General features: G+C 48.2%; 1 long non-coding RNA gene across 1 annotated transcript; it reads left to right on the forward strand.

Annotated features, from left to right (window-relative positions):
• The first annotated feature begins 960 nt into the window (after positions 1 to 960).
• LOC129527857 (uncharacterized) lies at positions 961 to 12,839 on the forward strand. The gene is made up of 2 exons (XR_010131711.1): positions 961 to 1,302; positions 10,165 to 12,839. It is a non-coding gene; the product is annotated as an uncharacterized lncRNA (long non-coding RNA).
• The last annotated feature ends 2,765 nt before the right edge of the window (positions 12,840 to 15,604 follow it).

Genomic DNA, 15,604 nt, shown 5'->3' on the forward strand with positions numbered 1-15,604 from the left:
GGTACGTTTTATATTTTCTTTCTGTAATCTTTTTACTTTACTGAATTCAACTCTGACGATTATATAGAAACACCTCATTTTTCTAGCATTACCTGAGAATGAAATTTCCCACACTGGGAATTCTCCAGGTAAATGAATCTAATCCCTTTATGTTGTTGAGGTTTGAAGTAATTTCTAATGGGATATTTAGAAGCTGCATTACATACCCCCCTCTCCTCTTTATTTTACAGCTTGAGGAGACACGTTTCACGTGCCATTAACACTCACCTATGAAAAGTTCAGTGGTTTTACGACAGTATATTCACTGAGATGTGCAATCATCACCACGAGCTAATTTTAGGGCATTTCAACACCCCAAAAGAAACTCCATACTCATTAAGCACTCACTCCCCATTCTCCCCTTCTCTCACCTTCTGGAAACCACTCATCTATTTCTTTCTCTGTGGATTTGCCTGTTCTGAGCATTTCACATGGACTCATACAATGCGAGGTCTTTTGTGTTTCCTATCCTCTTAAACAGAGTGCAGTTAGTAGCATGTTACTTTTTCTTTACGATTTAGGATTATTATGATTGGCATTGTGCCAAGCCCATGGCAACCTCAAGAAATATTTAGATAGGGCCCCTGTTTGCCTCTTATAGATTCCATGGCCCATTAATGTGCATGTGGCTCCCTTTGGGCTCTGTGGCTGGGCCACCAGGTGACTGCTGAACACTTTGTCTTCTGATCCTGAACTCTCACGTTAACCGTTATTTCCTTTCCAGTCCCCCCATGTCTGCAAAGTTGGTCATAGGTACATAAATGAGATCAGGCCTCAGCCCTCACGCCTTCGCTTGACCCAGCCTCATAAGGTCACTCCACTGCGAGCTTCTCTGGTGTGTTTCTGCCTTTCTCCTGGAGTGATGAAACAGGCTGAAATCTTTTCTTCTTGCATTTCTATCTTCAGCATCTTATATCATTCAGTCAGCTAAATTCCATCTTTGTGATAAATCCCCCACAAATATTTTGTGATCTCTCTGATCTAAGCAGTGTTAAACCTTTTGATTCCTTGTATCCTTCCTCTCCCCTTTCTTAAAATAGTCTGTAGCGCTCATGTCAAGGACCTGCTCAGCTTCCCTTTCTCTAAAATTGCATAATCCTACAAGAATATTTTCCCTTCTTTTCCTTCAGGAGCAAACATTCTCAAAACATTCTTAAATGCAAACCCACAGGCACAGCATGTGTCTGTCAACTCCAAGAGCATTTGGATGTTCGAAGGGAGAGGATGTTTGACATCTAACCCATCGTGGAAAGAGGAGCCTCTGTGAGTATTTCTTTACTTCTTGGTAGGAATAGGGTGAAGGAAGAAGAGTCTGATTTAGGGTATTGTCACAGCTCTGGGTCAGACTCTTACGGGGGTTATCTGAGGTTAGATGAGTCAACTTGGCAGGGAGGGAGTGGTTACTGTTCTGAATTTGGCTAAGGGAGCATGGCAGGGTCCAACTACAGTATAGTATGGGAATTTCAGGTTGGGGGCTTCTCATCTTATGCCTGTTGTCAGGGTAAGCCCATAAGTGTGGGGGCACCCTTGCAGAGAGTAGCCCAGGTTCATTCTGAATTTGGAGAGACCAGGAAATTTCAGTCCGTGTCAGAGAAACCGATCATTGGTTGGGCCTGACTTGGGCTGGGGAAGGGATGGCAAGTAGAACAGTGCTTGGCACATAGAGGTACCAGAAATATCTGCTGAATGACGGTGCCGCTGATGTCACTGAGCGGTCGGTAGCCACGGTCTGTCATGAGAGGCTGAGAAAGATTCTCAGGCCAGGCGTGGCGGGAAATGCTGTAATTTACGATTGCTCTGCCACAGGTGCAGGTGAGTGAGTGGAAGGGGCACGATGCAGGTGCAGGACCTGTGGTGGGACGTCAGAACTGGAGTCTGAATATGTTGCAGTGACCCTCAGTTGCAGACGGGAATCAGAGAAGAGTCTGGGTACATCCGCTTTTGGATAACCTGACACTAAGGGATTCTGCTGAGCTCAGACCTGGGCAGATTAGCAGACAGGACACCCCCAGGCTCAACCCAAGGTGGTTAGAATTGAGGCAGCCTCCACCGCAGCTACCCTGGTGGGCCTGCATTTGACAGACCAGAAAGTGATTCCCCTCATAAGTGACCCAACCCTGTCCTCTGGTGGTCATTTCCATCAACTGCACCTCGGTTTAAAAGGATTGGTGTGGGAGCTCCTTTTCCTCACCACTCTCCTCAGCTCTCCTCAGCAATGGGGCTTTAGGACTAATTTTACTAACCCACATGAACCCAGTTCTGCTGTGATGTGAGTGTAATAAGCAGGAAAAGTCAATGTACTTCAAGACTCCATCTGGTTCCACCCATTGTCTGAGACAATTCAGTTATAGTTATAACATGTGACAGGCATCATGCAGGGCCTTGAATTTGCTTCGTAGCAGAAATCTTTTAGGGCAGGTACTATAATTATTCACATGTTACAGAGGAGGAAACTGAGGCTCAGAGAGGCGCTCTTATTCTTGCTGCAAGACTATGACATTCAGCTGGGCGCGATGGCTCACACCTGTAATTCCAGCACTTTGGGAAGCTGATGGGGCAGGATTTCTGGAGCCCAGGAGTTTGAGACCAGCCTGGGCAACATAGTGATACCCTGTCTATACAAAAATTTTTTTTAATTATCCAGACGTGGTGGCGAGTGCCTGTGGTGCCAGCTACTGGGGGCTGAAGCAGGAGGAATGCTTGAGCCAGGGAGGTCTAGGCTGCAGTGAGCTGAGATGGCGCCACTGCACCACTGCACTCCAGCCTGGGTGAGAGTGAGACCCTGTCTCAGATGGACAGGTAGGCAGATAGATAGATGATAGATAGATAGATAGATAGATAGATAGATAGATAGATAGATAGATAGATAGATAGATAGATATGACGTTCAGTTTTGGGTGCCACCAACCCGTTAACAATTGTACCTCCTCACCTTACCCCAGTCCATCCTTCAGACAGTGGAATTGAGCAGAATGGACAGGGAAGGGCACTTTCTATTTTATGTTTTACAGATGTATTTTTATAATGAGCATATATTATCTCTATAATTCTTTTTTAAATTGTAGACTAAATTCTGGGTGTCATCCCTGATGAAGGGATCTTGCCAGCCTAGGAAGGAGGAGGCAGGATACAGGAACTGGAGCTCCTTCACCTTGAGAGAACAGGGGTTCATAGGAGTATGGTGGCTGTCTAACGACCCTGGAAGATCCAAGAGAGCAGATTTATTCCGTGTGTGTCTCCAGCGCCCAGACCCAGGGCCAGGAGGTGGAGTTCTCAAAACGGGAGTTCAGCTGTGTGACAAAGCATCTTGCTAGCCAGGAGGGGCTGCCCTCTGCTGGAAAAAGTGGGATAACTTTGAAAGAGCTTAAGCTGGAAGTTACTGGGATGTTTATACAGGAGAGTCAGTGGTGGGGAGAAGATTGGGGTTTAAAGTATTAAAGCTATGGCAGGGTGCTGTGGCTCATGCCTGTAATCCCAGCACTTTGGGAGGCTTGAGGCTGGAGGAACGTTTGGGCCCAGGAGTTCAAGACCAGCCTGGGGAACGTAGTGAGACTGTCTCTGCAAAAAAATTTTTAAAAGCATGGTGGTGTGCGGCCGAGCGCGGTGGCTCACGCCTGTAATCCCAGCACTTTGGGAGTCCAAGGCGGGCGGATCACGAGGTCAGGAGATCGAGACCATCCTGGCTAACACGGTGAAACCCCCTCTCTACTAAAAATAATAATAATAAAAATTAGCCGGGCATGGTGGCGGGCGCCTGTAGTCCCAGCTACTTGGGAGGCTAAGGCAGAAGAATGAACCCGGGAGGCGGAGCTTGCAGTGAGCCGAGATGGCACCACTGCACTCCAGCCTGGGCGACAGAGAGAGACTCCGTCTCAAAAAAAAACAAAGCAGAACAAAAAAACAAACAAACAAACATACAAACAAAAACATGGTGGCGTGCGCCTGTAGTCCCAGAGGCTGAGGCAGGAGGATCGCTTGAGCCTGGGAGGTTGAGGCTGCTGCGGGTCATGATTGCGCCCTACACTCCAGCAAAGCCTTTGATGTTCCGGTCTCCCAGTCTGTGATCCTACCAGTGGGCTGCAGTACCCACTCCTGCCTCTAGGTGACAGCCTTGGCTCTGTAAAACCCAGGCCTGTTTTTGGTGCCCTGGTTCCCACCCTTGGCTGGGTATTGTTTTCATCTGGAGATTTAGGGTATTGCAATCTACTGATGCCTGGGGCTGCACCTCCGGATATTCTGATTTAATTGGTCTCAGGTGGGACCTGGGAAGTGGGAATTTTGAAAGCTCCTCAGGTGGCTCTAAGCCAAGGTTTGGAGTGACTGAGTGCTTAGACCCTGCCATTTCTGTGGGTTCGGTGAGCAGATTGTTTCATTTTATTTTCTTTCACTGTACTCTGCAGGGGGAGACTGGACCCATGGAGAGAAAGTAGGAGCATTAAAAGAGATGTCACCAGAAGCTACAAAACATACCAGCTCATTAAGATAGAGACAACAAAATAGGTCCCTCTAAAAACAGGAGAGAGAGAAGAAACAGGAGCTTAAACAGTGCCCATGAAGGAGTTACAGGCCTTTAACTCCCCCCAGGAAGTGAATTTACTCCAGCCATGTAGAGGGCAGGGGAATGTTCCAGAAGGCAGGGTGACACGCTGGCTGGGGGCCAGAGACCTCTCTCTTTCTGGTAGCTTTAGCATGCGGCCAGGCAGTGGCAGTTCCGGAATTCAGGACTCTCTGGGGACCTGCGGGTATGGGCTGGCAGAAGGGGCTTCACAGGGAGAATAAGGGGCCTGCGGGGAGTTGGTTCCAGCCAGTGACAGTGAACTGACCCAGCCCAACACCTCTGTCCCTAGGCATGGTGGCTGCCCTCATATCTGCCCCAGCCCAGCACTGGGATCTCACAGAGAAAAAGGGCCTTCCGTAAAGGCAGAAAATAGCTATTGCCATAACTCTTCAAGATGCTGGGCCACAAACCGCATTGCTGCGGCCCAAGCCCGGACTAGAGGGAGGCAAGTGAGGCACCCTCTTTGGCACAAAATCTAAGGGGACTGCAAAAAACCCTCAGTAATCAAGGCCAGGTGCGGTGGCCCATGCCTGTAATCCCAGCACTTTGTGAGGCCGAGGCGGGTGGATCAGCTGAGGTCAGGAGTTCAAGACCAGCCTGGCCAACATGGTTAAACCCAGTCTCTAGTATAAATACAAAAATTATCTGGGCATGGTGCCGCGCACCTGTAATCCCAGCTACTAGGGAGGCTGAGGGAGGAAAATTGCTTGAACCCGGGAGGCGGAGCTTGCAGTGAGCCGAGATCGTGCCACTGCACTCTAGCCTGGGCGACAAAGTGAGACTCCAACTCAAAAAAAAACAAAAACAAAAACAAAAAAACCCCCCAAAAAACAGAAAAAGCTCAATAATCAAAATTAATCATATTGTATTGCAATATTTTTTAAAATCAAGGTTAGTGCAAAAAACACCCATGATTAACAAAATTTTAAATGAAGATGGGATGGGTGTTCCTGCCTTTATGAGCCTAAATAGCTTCTCTTGCCTTTACTCCTCTGTGGCACAGCACGGCTCTGGACTTCTGTAAGGGAGTCTTCTATTTTTCACCCACACCTTGCAGGAGCCACCAGTCAGCTTTGGCACCTCAAGAACTTTAGCACTCAGGGTGAGGCCAGGCTAGAGACCCTGATGCCTGGCAGAGCAGCAGTGCCACCTAGTGGCTCACGCCTATAATCCCAGCACTTTGGGAGGCTCTAGTGCCAAGGCATGAAGGGTGATGCCAGACAGAGCAACAGAGAGGGCCAGAAGCTGTCCGGAAGAGAGGGTTTTCCAGACCACAGGAGCACAGGAGCCTCTGCATGGGCAGCTGCACGGGCGGAGCTGAGGTGGGGCAGCAGGGAGGCTGAATGAACAGATGAGGCAGGAGCAGGGAAGTGAGAGTCAGTGTGGCTGAGGCTGATTTTTCCTGCAGGCAGAAAATTCCCATGCACAGTCTTAGCACCGCCACAGGCAGATGGGGTGACCTGGAAGCAGTCGCCCCTCCTCGTCCTCATCTATGAAACAGGAGGGTCAGCACAGACCGTCTGTCTCTGTGGCTTGCGTACTCTTCAGAACTTGTGCCCAAGTTTCCAGTTCCAGGGACGGGTGTGAGAAATCAGCTTCCGAGCGACAAAACAGTCTCCTGTTGGCAGCTCCAGGCCACTTTTTTTTTTTTTTGAGACGGAGTCTCGCTCTGTCGCCCAGGCTGGAGTGCAGTGATGTGATCTCGGCTCACTGCAAGCTCCGCCTCCAGGGTTCACGCCATTCTCCTGCCTCAGCCTCCCGGTAGCTGGGACTACAGGCACCCACCACCGCGCCCAGCTTTTTGTATTTTTAGTAGAGACGGGGTTTCACTGTGTTAGCCAGGATGGTCTCGATCTCCTGACCTAGTGATCTGCCCTCCTCGGCCTCCCAAAGTGCTGGGATTACAGGCGTGAGCCACCACGCCCGGCCCAGGTCACTTTTTTTTTTTTTTTTTTGAGGCGGAGTCTCGCTCTGTCGCCCAGGCTGGAGTGCAGTGGTGTGATCTCGGCTCACTGCAAGCTCCGCCTCCCGGGTTCACACGATTCTCCTGCCTCAGCCTCCCAAGTAGCTGGGACTACGGGCACCCGCCACCATGCCCGGCTAATTTTTTGTATTTTTAGTAAAGACGGGGTTTCACCATGTTAGCCAGGATGGTCTCGATCTCTTGACCTCGTGATCTGCCCGCCTCGGCCTCCCAAAGTGCTGGGATTACAGGCGTGAGCTACCGCGCCCGGCTCAGGCCACTTTTTTTGTTTTTGTTTTTGTTTTGTTTTGTTTTTTGGAGATGGAAAGTGGTGGGGAGATTTTTTTTTGTTTTTGTTTTTGTTTTTTTTTTTTGAGGCGGAGTCTTGCTCTGTCGCCAGGCAGGAGTGCAGTGGCACGGTCTCAGCTCACTGCAACCTCCGCCTCCTGGGTTCAAGCGATTCTCTTGCCTCCGCCTCCTGAGTAGCTGGAACTACAGGCTCGTACCACCACACCCAGCTAATTTTTGTATTTTTAGTAGGGATGGGGTTTCACCATGTTGGTCAAGATGGTCTCAATCTCTTGACTTAGTGATCCGCCCACCTCGGCCTCCCAAAGTGCTGGGATTACAGGCATGAGCCACCGACCCCTGCCAAGATTGGGTTTTAAAGTCTTAAAGCTATGGCAGGGTGCTGTGGCTCACCTTCCTTCTTTCATTGTCTCTCTCTCTCCTTACTTCCCTCCCTCCCTCCCTTCTTTTCTTTCTTCTTTCTTTCCTTTCTCAGACAGAGTCTTACTCTGCCACCCAGGCTGGAGTGCAATGGCATGATCTTGGCTCATTACAACTTCCTCCTCCCGGGTTCAAGTGACTCTCCCGCCTCAGCCTCCCGAGTAGCTGGGATCACAGGCATCCACCACCATGCACAGCTAATTGTTGTATTTTTAGTAGAGATGGGGTTTCACCATGTTGGCCAGGCTGGTCTCGAGCTCCTGATCTCAGGTGAGTCACCCACCTCGGCCTCCCAAAGTGCTGGGATTACAGGCGTAAGCCGCTGCACCTGGCCTCCAGGCCACTTTTGACATGACAGTCCCAGGAGCAGCATCACTGGCCACCACATATCCAATCCGAGGGAGAGGAAGGAGGAAAGGACTTCTCCATGTGGATGTGCTCACCCAGCCTCGAGATTGTGACTTTCTGAAAACTTTAGTAACAAGTGCTGCCTGTGCCAACAGCTTAGTACTTGGTTATACTGTTAATTAATTCCCAGAATCTTAGACACTAAGGTGGTGAATAGGATTTTATGAGTGCCTGAGTGCCAGAGTAGATTAGCAAGAGAAAAAAAAAAAACAGAATGGAGAGGTTTCACTCTTGGACATGGAGTTTTGAGAAATCCTCCAGGGCCTGGTTCTCAGAGGGTGGTCCCTGGGCCACCAGCATCAGTATCATCAGGGAACTTGCTAGAACCGTAAAACCTTGAGCCCCATTCCAGACCTGAGAATCAGAACCTGGAAGGTGGGGTCTGGTGAGGTGGGTTTCAGCCAACAAGCCCTGCAGAGCATTCCGAGGCATGTTCAAGTTTGAGAATCACTGATTTAGAGCCATGCTTCTCAAACCCCGCTGTGCCTGCCGGTCACCCAGGGATCTCGTTAGAAAGCAGATTCTGATCCAGTCGCCTAGGGAGGGTTCTAAGACTTTGCAGTTCTGACAAGCTCCCAGGTGACACAATACTGCTGGTCTTTGGAAAACTTTGTGTAGCAGAGATCTAGGCCTGCATTTCCCAGACAAGCTTTATGATGAAAGTCACCTGGGTGTTTATTAACTATACAAGTTACCAGGTCTCTCCCCTGGAAATTCCCGTTTTGTGGATCTGGCTTTGGGCCCAGGAATCCGCTTTTTAAAACAATTGCTCTAAGAGTTTACCTTTAGGCAGATCATTAGAATCACCAGGGAACGTTTAAAGGCAGATTCCCAAGCTCCAACCCAACCTACTGACTCAGAATCTCTGACGGTGCAGCCCTAAATTCTGAATTTTTTTTTAAAGAAAGTAAACCAGGCAGCCAGGCATGGTGGCTCACGTCTATAATCCCAGCACTTTGGGAGGCCTAAGCGAGTGGATAACAAGGTCAGGAGTTTGAGACCAGTCCAATATGGTGAAACCCCGTCTCTGCTAAAAATACAAAAATTAGCTGGGTATGGTGACGGGCGCCTGTAGTCCCAGCTACTTAGGAGGCTGAGGCAGGAGAATCGCTTGAATCCGGGAGGCGGAGGTTGCAGTGAGCCAAGATTACGCCATTGCGCTCCAGCCTGGGTGACATGGTGAGACTCTATCTCAAAAAAAAAAAAAAAAAAAAAAAGTAAACCAGGCGATGCTGATGCCCAGCTAGGTTTAGAAACCCTTGGAATAGTTCAGACCTCTCATTTTTCAAGTAAGGAACCGGAAACCTGGAGAGTGAGATGCCAAAGATTATGAAAGAAACTGGAAGGAAAGTGAAGACTGAAACAGAGATTTTCTCATTCCTGCTTGAGTGTTCTTCCAATGACTGTGTGTGTGTAGCTTTGAAAATACAAAGTATTGGGAATAGGAACTGTGATACAAACAAAGGTAAGTAGGACAGTGTAAGTCATGACTGCTACTCAGGGAGAGTAGAGGGAGTTTTTAAAAATGCCCCTAAAAAGGTGCACAAAGGATAGGGGCGTAGCCACTCGTGGGTGGGGAGGACCAAGACAGCCTGAGGTGTGTTAAGATTTCAAGGGGAGATGGCTGGGCGGGAGTAGCGAAGGGGAGCCACATCTGCGGGCACACGTGGAAGGACAGGTTGAGTATCCATCTGAGGCGGCCTGGCGTGGTGGCTCACACCTGTAATCCCAGCACTTTGGGAGGCTGAGGCGGGTGGATCACAAGGTCAGGAGTTCGAGACCAGCCTGGCCAATATGGTGAAACTCCGTCTCTACCAAAATTACAAAAATTAGCTGGGTGTGGTGGTGGGCACCTATAGTCCCGGCTATTAGGGAGGCTGAGGCAGGAGAATTGCTTGAACCTGGGAGGTGGAGGTTGCACTGAGCGGAGATAGCACCACTGCACTCCAGCCTGGGTGACAAAGCAAGACTCTATCACAAAAATAATAATAATAATAATAAGTATCCATCTGAGGCAAGTGTACTAAACTGATGGGCCGGGCGGGGGCATTCACAGTTTCTGGGCAGAGCAGTGACAGGTCAGAGTTGTGTTTCAAATAGCCCTAAGGAGGACTAAGTTGTATTAACTAACTTGATTGGACTCAGCTGTAACATTGTCTGTCTTGAACACTACACACTTTGGGGCCAAATGGCTGGTGAACCATGTGTACCCCAGATCACCAGCTCTTCATATCACCATACAAGCCAAAAATTCGTTTCAATTGAGCCATGACATGCAGGAAGAGACTGCCCAAAATTGCTTCTTCCTTTTTCTGTAACACTTAATATTCAAACTGTCTTTTTAACTCAGCAACACAGGATGATTCAAACTATAGACCTAGTATTAATATTTCCTTACAGAGGTGGCAACAGCCACCAAAACAAACAGACAAAAAAGCTCATGTTCATCTCCACCCCCATATTTCAGACATTGACATGAAGGCAATGGATTCTCAGCATTACAAGGCAAGACAGAACTTGAAGGAAGAAGGCTGGGAGGAAACCAAGGTTGAATGAACACTGACTCTGTGCTCAGCCCTGAGCAAGCAGTGGAAATGCCCCCGGGCTGTGAGCCAGGAATTCAAATCCCAGCTTGTAGAGCTGTTCTGGGGGTTAGAAGTTTGGGGTCCCTTGTTGCTGCACTCATTCCAGGTTTGGGGCTGGCGCTGCCCTTCTGACCCCTCCCTAAGGTGGACACAGGAGAAGGAGCGGGGAGAAGAAACAGGTGGCCAGAAGACACCCCGTTGAGGGCTCCCTCTGCTTGCAACAGGACCTGCTGAGGTTGCAGTTGAAGTGCTGGTCTTCCCAGAGAAAATAACCCCTCATTCTCAAAGGATGAGAGTGAGCCCTACGGGGCTGCATGCTCTTGGCCATGGGAGATTAACTGTGGTCACATAGAGTGTAATCAGTGTGTATTTATGGATCACTCACTACATGCAAGACCAGGACACGGCCGGGATTTACTGTGGGGCTGAAAGCAAGTCACTTAAAAAGGTAAAAATTCATGTCCTTTTAATCTACTTTTCAGCAGGGAACATCACGTCTGAATGCTCGCGGCCTCTGCCTGCCTCGTGGGATGGTGCTGGAAATTATACTCATGTTTAGATAGCATTCTCTGCAAGTGGCTGCTGTTGTCCTTCCATCATCAGCACAGGCAGGTGCTGGGAGTACCCACCTTGGGGTGGGGTGGCAAGAGAGGGCCAGCTTGTATCCGCCTCGTTGTCGTCCTTCCTTCCTGACTTGACTCTCTCCTCTGTGGCCTTCTCAGGAGTGGGATGTGGTTGTGAGGAGCATGTGTACTTTACCCCTCACCAGTCCAGAGAGGGGCACATAGCCCAAACCTCTCCCCTTCCCAGAAACCTGCAAGTCCCCCTGGGTGCGCCTGTGTGATGAGGCAGGCTCCGAGAGCCACAGGCTGGTGGGCCACTAGGGAAGCAGTAAAGGAAGACATTTTATGATTCTAGCTGGAGATAATGAATTGAAAAGCTGGTCTCTGTTTCTGGAAATGATGCCAGGAGGCCCTCAAAATAAACGCCCACCTGTCCTTCAGGTCTCAACACCTGTTGCTCTTGGGACAGAGACCCCAGGCCCAAAATAGGCACAGCTGCTATGGATGCTCGTCTTGCCCTCCTGGAGCTGAGACTGGGCCATGTTTGGAAATATGTCTCCCTCCATCCCCTCCTTCCATCCTCATTCGGAGCCTTAGGGCTTTAAGACGTGAGCTCTTTCCTCGCTCCCTCTCCCAAGTCTTTCTTGGGTATCTCTGCTCCTCCCACCACCTGTTCCTGGGCATGTCATAGGCAGTTGGTAAATGACAGATGAATGAATACATGTACAAGGAAACACAGATCTGAAATTTCTAGCAGCAAAGTTTGGAGCAGGAAGCTCTGGCTGGCCCTGGGCTTTTTGCTAAGGGTGTTCTGGCTTCGTGTGGCAGCACCCCTCCCCACCAGGCCTTTGCGAGGACGCTCGATCCTCTCTTCAGGCTTCTGAGCAGTGTGAATTGCAAACAGCCATGCCCACTCCCCAGGCCAAGAAAACCAAGTTCATGGCCAGGATTGCTCACAAAAAAAAAAAAAAAGAACCACTTCTGCCTTATCATTCTCTCTTTATTACCGAAATGCGGAGGCAGAAAGTCAACAGAGAAAGAATTGTTTTCCCCAAGGCCACACAGATTGCTCTAACACTTGACTTTTCCTGCTAGGAGCTCAATCCAAGAGATGGGCTTTCTTTTGTTCTCTGACTATAAAAGGGTGTCACCCTGTCACCATCTTCTATCACACAGGACCCCTATGGGCTTGGTTTGGTTTTGTTCTTTCATCATTATTATTTGGAAAGTTATATTTCCTTTACTGTCCTTGAGGTGTGAGGCTTCACCTCATCTTGTCTCCATATCCCTGAGTCACTAAGGAGTCCTATGTCAATGACACCTCTCCATATGCTTTACCTAAGCTGCCCCTTCTCTCAGCAAGTTCGCGCCAGGCTTCCCCATGAAGGCCACCTAAGGGTGTCTATCATCCCCCTCCTAAATCTCCCCAGGACTTTTGAACAAGGGCCATGTCCCGTTTAATGTCAGACAAAGAAGACTCATCAAAGCCCAGGAGTTGGGAGTTCTTGCTCCTCACTGCCATGGAAAGCATGAAACATCTGAGATAAAAATAATCTGTGCCATCCCCTGGCTCCGGATGGACAGCAGTTGGGGCATGAGCGCCTCCAGAATGTCTCGGCATTGCTGAGGGTAACCGGATCGCCGCTCAGATCCAGCAGACAGCCTCAGAACCTCCCAGCTGCTGTTGTTTTTAGCACTGGGATTATTGGTAGGGGTGTAAATAGACATCTGTGTTCTGGGTGGCTCGCTCACCCCACATTCCTAGGCACACTTGTTTTATTAAAGCTCTCAGCTGTCGGGTGATCCAGGCGTGGAGAAATGAAAGGCCGCCCTCACCAGCTGGTGGTGGACTGCAAACTGCAACCAGTTTTCCCCCATAAGGACATGTTACTCCTATTAGAAACTGTGTCCCTCACACGTCCTTAAGAAGCGGGCCATCTGCCAATCATAAATCAAGATCTCAGCTGTTCCAAATAAAGAAAGAGTCTACCCTCCTTGCTGGCAGTCCTTTTATAGTTGACAGATTTTTTTTTTTAATCTTGTGCTTGGCCATGTATTTCTTGTGTAATTAAAAAATTATAAAAGTTAATAAAAAATACAAATCCACTGCTAAGAGATTTAAGACTCAATAAAAATTTCAGAAAGCCAGAGGTTTCTGGATAGTATGAGGATTACAAGGAGAAGGTTAATAAATTCCATGCCCCAACACCAGAAAAAAAGAATAAAAGAGAAAAAACAAGGCTATTTATGAAAAGGAAAAGTAATTAGAAATGGCCCTTAATGGCTGAGTGCGGTGGCTCATACCTGTAATCCCAGCACCTTGGGAGGCCAAGGCGGGTGGATCACCTGAGGTCAGAAGTTCGAGACCATTCTGGCCAACATGGCAAAACCCCATCTCTACTAAAAATACAAAAAAATTAGCCAGGCATGGTGGCGCGTGCCTGTAGTCCCGGCTACCTGGGAGGCTGAGGCATGAGAATTGCTTGAAACCGGGTGGCAGAAGTTGCACTGAGCCAAGATCGCACCACTGCGCTCCAGCCTGGGTGACAGAGTGAGACTCCTTCTCAATAAAAATAAAAAATATAATAAGAAATGGTCCTTAATTTGGAGAGGCTCACCCAAAAAAGTGAGCCTGAAGAGAAGGCGCCCTTCATTCTTTTGCCACCCTGTTCTGGAGCCCATGTACGAAAGAGCCAGTGGATATTGCAAATGAGCTAAAGTCACCCAAGTTCCTACTGAATGGTCAAAGGTCCTATCTTAAGAGAGGCTCTCTGAGGATGGGGTGGGCTGAGGTGGTGGACAAGAGGAGGGTTATAGAGAAACACCTGGAGGACGCTAACAGAAACAGTCGATCATCAAAAAGAAAACACGAAGCACGCTTTGGGTTCTATCAGCCCAGTTTCAACACAGCTTTACCCTGTGCGCCAGCTCTTTGAGGGATTTCGCCTGTCTATGTGGCCGGCTGCCCCGGTAGGTTAGTACTTTGTAGGGTAAAGGAGTCTTAGGATCTAGAGAGAATCCAGCTCTGCCATTTTGACCTTGAACAAATCACTGAGTTTCGTCTCTTCATCTGTAAAGTGGGTGATAAGGTCCATCTCCTCATCGCCAAGTCTGTATGCTGAGGGCACGAGAGAGTGCATGCCAAGTGCACATGGGTGGAGTTCAGTAAATAGTGGCTGATCTCATCCTCCTCCTCTTCATGGTCGGAGGAGACCCCCTCTGGCTCGTGTGGCACGGCAGCTCCTAATTTGGAATGGAATTGGTGCTTTCATTTTTTGCTTCTTAATAACACAGCTTACATTTTCTATAGTCGTGGGCATCCTTTTTTTATGGAATAAATGAACATGGGTGACTTTAGTCATAATATTCACTCTTAGAAAATGAATCTTTTCATTTATATCCTTCACAAAATCAGAGCCTAATAGAAACAGTCACAGGTCGCTTCCAGCACCAAACTCCGCACCTTCTCCTTTGTGGGAAATGTCACACTTTGCCAAAAAGTGGACACAGGCGGTTCCACGGCCCCAGGTATTTTCAAGTGCAGAGGCACTCCGATTCTGCATAAAATGCATCAGGGGCCTCTTTTATTAATTCTTTAAGTCGTAAGTTCTGTAAAATAAGTTTACTTCAAAGATATCTCGCTTACTCTTCCTTTCTGGTATGTACAAATTTTACCACCTTTTTTTTTTTCTTTTTGAGACAGAGTCTTGCTCTGTCTCCAGGCCGGAGTGCAGTGGTGTGATCTTGGCTCACTGCAACCTCCGCCTCCTGGGTTCAAGCGATTCTCCTGCCTCAGCCTCCAGAGTAGCTGGAACTACAGGAGGGCACCACCACACCCAGATAATTTTTGTATTTTTAGTAGAGACGGGGTTTCACCATGTTGGCCAGGATGGTCTTGATCTCTTGACCTCATGATCTGCCCGCCTCAGCCTCCCAAAGTGCCGGGATTACAGGCATGAGTCACTGCGTCCAGCCTTTACCATGTATTTTTAAAGATAAGGACTATCTCAGAAAGCATAATCACAAAATCACATTATACCTTGAAATGAACAATAATCTCATGTCACCATCAATATCCAGTCAATATTCAAATTTACCAATTGGAGCGTGTGTGTGTGTGTGTGTGTCTATTTTTTAACAGTGTGTTTGTACAAAGCAGTATCCTAACAAGGTCCACACAGCGCAGTTGATGGATGGGTCCACTAAGTATCTTTTAATCTACAGGTCTCCCTTCTATTTGTTTTATATTTTTTCTTTGCAATTTATTTATTGAAAAAGCTAAATGATTTGTTGAGTTCCCCCACATCTGGAGAGAACACCCCTTGGCCTTTCATTCTCACCTGAGTCAAACTAGGTCCCCTAATCTTCTGGAATCAGACAAAGAAGGGAACTTGGCAGCTATTGCTAATAAATTTACTGATGACAATAAACAAAGGATCCCAGGCTAGAAGATGCTCTTTCTAGTAGCAAGTCAACCAGACAGTTATTTGACTTCCTGCCTTCCTTCCCTCTTAAGGTAAAGACAAGGTTATCTTGGGTCAGGGGTGGGATTTTCTGTTGTGCAGCTTTGAAATAGTGCACACTGAGCTAAGATAACAGTAGTGGATTTAGACTGAGCGCTTGAAGGGGCCAGCCTCTTTTTTATTCATTTATGTATTTTTGATAGCACAGTGCTTACATGAACAGCTGCCCAACAAATATTTACTAGATTTCAGATGTATTTCCCCAGTAGAATGTAAAGAAGGAGAATGTGGGCCTT

The sequence above is a fragment of the Gorilla gorilla genome, chromosome 19, assembly GCF_029281585.2.
Source record: "Gorilla gorilla gorilla isolate KB3781 chromosome 19, NHGRI_mGorGor1-v2.1_pri, whole genome shotgun sequence".
In the NCBI taxonomy this organism is placed as follows: Eukaryota; Metazoa; Chordata; class Mammalia; order Primates; family Hominidae; genus Gorilla; species Gorilla gorilla.